Consider the following 6,310-nt stretch of genomic DNA (forward strand, 5'->3'; position numbering starts at 1 on the left):
GTCAAGAGGCGTTGCATAATCAGCTGGGACTATTGCAAAAGTACGTAAGCTTTCTCTTCGATGATAATGGAAAAAACGATACATTTGATCGCGTATACGGTGTTTATTTCGATAAAAACAGTGGTGCGATGCTTGGTGACAAGAAATTTGACATTGATAAAAATAACTCCATAATCATAGACAATGTGAGATACAATGGTACACCAGGATTGTACGAATTGATCTTCAAGAGACTTCCCGATGACGCGGTTTTTACCGAGGATGACAAACAAACGTATAAAAGTATATTGTTAACAACAAATGCTCATAGACGTGGTCATAATCGCCCATAATCCCATCAAGGACAATAGGGGATCCAAGTATATTAACATCATCGCTCCGCTCGTATCTATATATGGAAGTAGCAATAAAAAGGGTGCAGGCGTGAACAATATACCAACCACCATGAAATTAAACGACAACAAGATTACGTGCATTGGGACGATCCCAACGAACTGGTGGATCGACTCCGATTGTTCGACGCTTCGCACCAAGTTGGTAACAACGCTTACGACAACGAGATTCTGTCGATCATCAAGGAACTTCGCGAAGTCGGCATTATTATAAATTAATCGCGTATCGACGAAACGAACCAGTCGATTAACGTCAGTGAGGAAAAAAATAATTTTAAATTGTATATCTTATTTACTATTAAACATCGTCGAAACATGCGATCCGATGGACGTGAAAAAAATGTTAGCTCCGAGAGGCGACGACGTTCCTCGTTGAGGAATTGCATGCTCCGGCGAGGAGAAATTTTCCGCGAAGACGTGTCATAATTCGGGGATATGACGATCTGTGGCAGGCTGACATCGTCAAGATCGTCCGTATTCGAGGTTCAATAGAGGTCATCACTGTATACTTACCGTCATCGATACGTTGAACAAGTACGCCTGGGCCGTACCGCTCAAGAGCAAGGTCGGAAGCGAGACGGCTAACGCTATCGCTAAGATAATGCGAAAGAGCGGAAGATGCCCGAGAAACTTACAAACGGATATGGGAAAGGAATTTTACAACGCCGATGTGCAAAAACTCTTGAAAAAACACAATATTAATCATTATTCCACGTATACGTGTTGAAGGCATCGATCGTCGAACGATTCAATCGTACGCTTAAAAACGACATGGAAGATGTTTACGCTCAATGGCACTTACAAGTGGGTCGACGCGCTACCGCATCTCGTGTCAGATTACAACGCGCGCAAGCATCGCACTATCGGCATGCGACCCGCTGACGTAACTTTCGCGATCGCCAAAAGACTCTTGGATACAGTATACAGCGCGATAAAGATCGCAGGTCCAGCAAAATTCAAAGTAGGCGAATCGGTACGCGTGAGCAAGTACAAGACAGTTTTCGAAAAAGGTTACACGCCAAATTAGACCAAAGTGTTTAAGATCGTTAAAGTGCAGCGTACTAATCCCGTAACTTATCTGCTCGAGGACTATCGCGGAAAATCGATCGCGGGCGCGTTCTACGAGCACGAATTGCATCGCGCGACTCATCCGGACGTGTATCTCATGGAGAAAGTACTACGGAAGGAAGACAAGGTTGGGATTCGATAGATTGTACAATTCGTGGATAAACAAAAGCAGTATGATTTAGTTCATTTTTTTGTTTTACAATGTATTAAAAAATAAATAAAGATATAAATGTATATAAAGAATCTTTTTTTCTTCCATTACATTTTTTTAAACTATACATGTATGCAAATTACGAAAACACATGTAAAACTACATGTATTATCAATACATAACAATATATGTATTAAGCCGAGTATACATTAAATAAATCAAAGAGAGAATTAAAGCTAATTCCTCAGCAAGCAGGATCTTGGTTGCTATTATAAATTTTATATATTATATAAAATAAAATTTGAACAGCTAAATTTTATTGTAAAATTACATATAAAAACTACAAAAAATACATACATCTATACTACATATATAACAGTATCGTATAAAGCTACAAGAATACATACGTTCATACATACGTACATAGATATATGATACATACGTGCATATATGCATACATATAAACTACATATACAAATATATAAAATATATGTACATTGTATATACATGTATATTACAATGAAATCCGCCAAGTCCCCACGGTAACGTCTCCGTCGAATCCGGTACGATGTATCGTTTGTCGTCGTACGGACTCAGAGCAATTTTCGGACACCATACTTGGTGTAACATGGATCTTATACACGACTGGCGACGAGTCATTTCGATATCTTCATTCAAGCATCGCGTGTAATCGTCGAACGTTATTGTTCGCGTTACGACGTTATTCTTTACACCTTTCGCCTTTTTAATGTCTTTTCTGCCGTCCACCCTCACCGCGTACATCTTCACTCTGAGTTCGACGAATTCATTATCGCACCATTATTCTCATCCTTCATTAGATCGGGTACTTTTTTATTCACGAGAGGCATCCCGTACGCGTTGCCCGGCGGATAATCGCTCGTATCGAATCTAGCGATATCGCGTTTCATCGTCTCGTACACATCATCGCACTGGATGTGATATAGACTGTCCGTGTCGGTGTACATGATCTTACATTTTTCGCGATACAGTGGTGACATGTATTCGTGATGAAATTCGTACAAGCAAATTTTCGATATGTTGAGTATACACATACCCACGTAAATCGGTTTGTCAAATTTCACCTCGAGTTTACGCAGTTCGACGGCGATTAAGTTTTCCACAAAGACGCTGCGGCTGTGGAAATTTGGTTTCGCGATCATTGCTTCCGCGCCATACCGTCCGCCCCATTTGGTCAAAAGTTTAACGTCGACGTGATTGCGCACATTTTCCATTGTTTTACCGAATACCGCGTTGTTCATCAATTTGTACAAATTTTTTTCGAAATCATTTTTCGCACGTTCTAAAGTGTGTATTGAGTTCGATGTAATCGCCGAGCCAGGCGGATTGAGCAAATTGTAGTACGCGATGTATCTTTGCGATACGAAGACTATGGCGCGTACATTGCTGCAGGTTGCGATAATGGATGACATACCGCTTCTTGTCGTATAACGTCGCGAGAAGTTTATCCTACCGCGTGCCGGGTGGTTTATCGCGCGTCGGACAGAAAGGTAGGTCAGTGTGTCGATCGTGCAGATGATACGGATACTCGAGATCGACCTCGAGAATATAACCCGTAGGCGAATCCGGAGCGATCGCGCTCGCGTCAAAATTCTCAATGTCTTCCATCCATCAAATTTGGCATAGGGCAGCGGTTGACACATCGCCCATCCGTACAGATTATTTACGTCAAAGATATGACGTAAATAACGTACATAAGGTATGACGACGGTTTCGACGGGTCGTACGAACGCATGTACTTGTTATTGGCCTGCGCGTATCTGTCGGAACATTGACTAAGACCGCCGCGTATACCACGCTCGATAAACATAACCATATCGATGTCGGTGAGCAACTCAAATTTTACACGCGTATGTTTCAGCATGGCGTCCCACGTGAAATCTGGCAATGTGTAGTAATGCGCGGGATCGAGTCCATAACTCACGACGCAACTTTCGCGGAAATTTTCAAAAACGTCGGCCAATAACAAGACATCGGTCTTGAGATATAGATCGCTGTATTCGCCGAGCGTTCGGATGGAGAACCGCTGCCAAACGTTCGCGGCGTGCGCGTAATCGTTCTCTGACACCGTATTACCGGTCAACAAACTATAGAATGATTCGCGCGGTGATAGGCGCGTGTCCTGCAACTTGTCCGCGTGATCCATGTATTCGTACAGAAAGACACCTTTGCTCGTCAACAAGTCAAAATCTTCGTTTGATACTGTGGAAAATTCGGTAAAATTTTCAATTTTTCTTTCGTTAGAAAAGATGCCAATTTATCGAGCCTGGTATTTAAAAATTTATACGAATCTATGAACCACAGGCGTATGCAATTTCGTGAATCTGATCTCTCGGTGATATCTTGAACATGTTTTGTAAACGAAATATATTTTTTTTTTGTTATCGGCAGCACGTCGATCCTGCCTTCGAACGCCGTAGCTTTTTCCGTGATGATAAAATGCGCGTCATAACCGGATAAGTTGTGAAATACTATGGGAATGCAATATGGATCTTTATAATTTAAATTACAATTTGAGTGCGCGGGACCACGGTAACGACCGGTAAGATGGCAATGATCGCGTACCCGCGTGTCGTCCGACGCAAATGGTTTTTCAATATAACAAATATGACAACGCGTCGCGCTACGATATACCTCCCACTCTCTCGACAACGTTTCCATGGGGACATTCGCGGATAACAGAATTTTTACTTGATACGCCAAGTCTTCGAGTTGCCGAACGAACCACGCAACGCAGTTTTCGCCGCGACGAAATCGATATATCGATAACGCGTCATCGTACGAGCATCGCACGTAGTATCCGATGCTAAATACCTCGTGTTGCTGATAAGTGTACGATGCGTCTTCCTTCTCTGCCGGTTCCGTTCGCCGTAATACGCACTCCAAGTCCGCGTAAACGATGAATGGAAGTCGTTCCTTATTCGTGTGATGCTTGAATTCGAGCCACTTGTCGTCCTCGCTCGGCAGTCGGATGGCGCAATTGTTCATCTTTTCGCAGTTCGTTGTATGTGACTGCAATATTTCAGACAAACTGAAGTAATATAGGCATCTGCAAACGGAAAATATGATTTTTTAATAAATAAAAACAATTTTTTTTATAAGAGAAATAATAAAATTTGTTAAAATACATACCGCAAAAGTATTTTTTGTGTTCTTTTTTACTCAGTTGCGAGCTCACAAGACAGGACAGATCTTTGATGTACGCGAAGTGCCCCGCGTTGTCGTCACGCGGATCCTGCATGTACAATAGATTTGCGTGCTTCTCCATCTTCCTTGATGTCAACCGTATCGGAAGAATCTCCTTTCCTCCCTCGAAGCCGTAAACGTTAATGGAGATGTCATTGATTCATTCAAACTTCTTTATTTGATTTAACGTCATCGGAAACGTAATGTCTTGCAAACACTGTCGTATAATGCGGATATGACAATTCCCGATCCGTGTGCCTTTCAGCCGGATGCCGGAGCCGCGATCACCGACCACACGAAACACGCATTGTTCTTGGATTGTACATTGATCACCGCTCACTTTAACATAATTTCCCGTGGTAATTCGAAGTAACATCCGGCATGTATTGGATTATAATTGTTCACGTTTTATAGTCAAATTTAGAATTCGCGACAACGCCCATCCACTGTCGCGTTCTTGGAATTCTTCGAGCGACGCCAACGTAGGTTCGATAATGTACTGCTTGTACCACTCGTCCAAATTTGACACTCGAAAGAGTTCACTATTTTTAGTGTTTATACTTTTGTTCGCGCGTTTATCGCCCGTCACAAACTCGCCGTTAAATGCAGTGTTCACTTTCACACTATCGTGTCTTTGTACAATGTCTCGCATTCGCTCGAGCACTACACCACCAGCGTCTTCTAAAAATTGTCGCGGCTCGATATAGTCCACATTGATCACCGCACTTGTCAATATACTTTCAAATGCCGTATCAATCTCGCGCCAAACGAGAGATCCAGTGTCTCTACTCGCGTACTCACCACCAACGTGCACGAAACGTCTTTCTAGTTGTACTTTTGCACCCGCGAGTCGCGCGATCCTCGCCATCACAGATTGTCTATTTGCAACGCGGCTCCTGCATGTACAATAGATTTGCGTGCTTCTCCATCTTCCTTGATGTCAACCGTATCGGAAGAATCTTCTTTCCTCCCTCGAAGCCGTAAACGTTAATGGAGATGTCATTGATTCATTCAAACTTCTTTATTTGATTTAACGTCATCGGAAACGTAATGTCTTGCAAACGTAATGTCTTGAGTCGAGGACGTTTAACACGGCTAAGTTCCTCGAGTTGTTCGATGCACTCCTCACATCGTTGCAACCACGCGAAACACTCCACCAAGATAGCGACTTGGCTGCACTGCTCCAGCAGCTCGCGTTTCACTCGCAATATGTTCCATATTGCGAAATATTGATTCTTTTAAATTGTTGTACTGTCTCATCAAAACAATTTTACATTTTTTTTTTTACTTTCTTTTTTCCTTTTCTCTATAGCTGCTTTAACTCGAAGCCAGTATATAAAGCGTTGTATTTCCGACATGTCCGGAGATTGATGGGAATAGAACAACCATATATGATTATCCTCGCTTCTTGCAATCTTTGCTATTTTTTGCCGCGAGAAGGATAGTAATATATTATATGCGTGTCCTCTATAAT

The sequence above is a fragment of the Pogonomyrmex barbatus genome, unplaced genomic scaffold, assembly GCF_055798465.1.
Source record: "Pogonomyrmex barbatus isolate J1 unplaced genomic scaffold, ASM5579846v1 scaffold16, whole genome shotgun sequence".
In the NCBI taxonomy this organism is placed as follows: domain Eukaryota; kingdom Metazoa; phylum Arthropoda; class Insecta; order Hymenoptera; family Formicidae; genus Pogonomyrmex; species Pogonomyrmex barbatus.